A 252-nucleotide genomic window follows, 5' to 3' on the forward strand; every position below is an offset into this window, starting at 1 on the left:
TCCCTCTCATTCTGCTACATTATCGTGAGTGTGTATACTAACAAGACATTATATTCCCCGCAAATGGTTTACCGCTTCAAACATAACGATAAATTTCCACTTCATACCTTTTCGTTCAAATGGATTCTTATTGCCATATGTATTGCCATACATTTTACACTTTTATGGAGGGAGTTTCATATTTCTAGAGATGGATAAATAAAACATTTTTATTTCTTCAACAGCAAGTTCATAGCATATGTGGATCGTGTT

The sequence above is a fragment of the Penaeus monodon genome, chromosome 31, assembly GCF_015228065.2.
Source record: "Penaeus monodon isolate SGIC_2016 chromosome 31, NSTDA_Pmon_1, whole genome shotgun sequence".
Lineage (NCBI taxonomy): Eukaryota > Metazoa > Arthropoda > Malacostraca > Decapoda > Penaeidae > Penaeus > Penaeus monodon.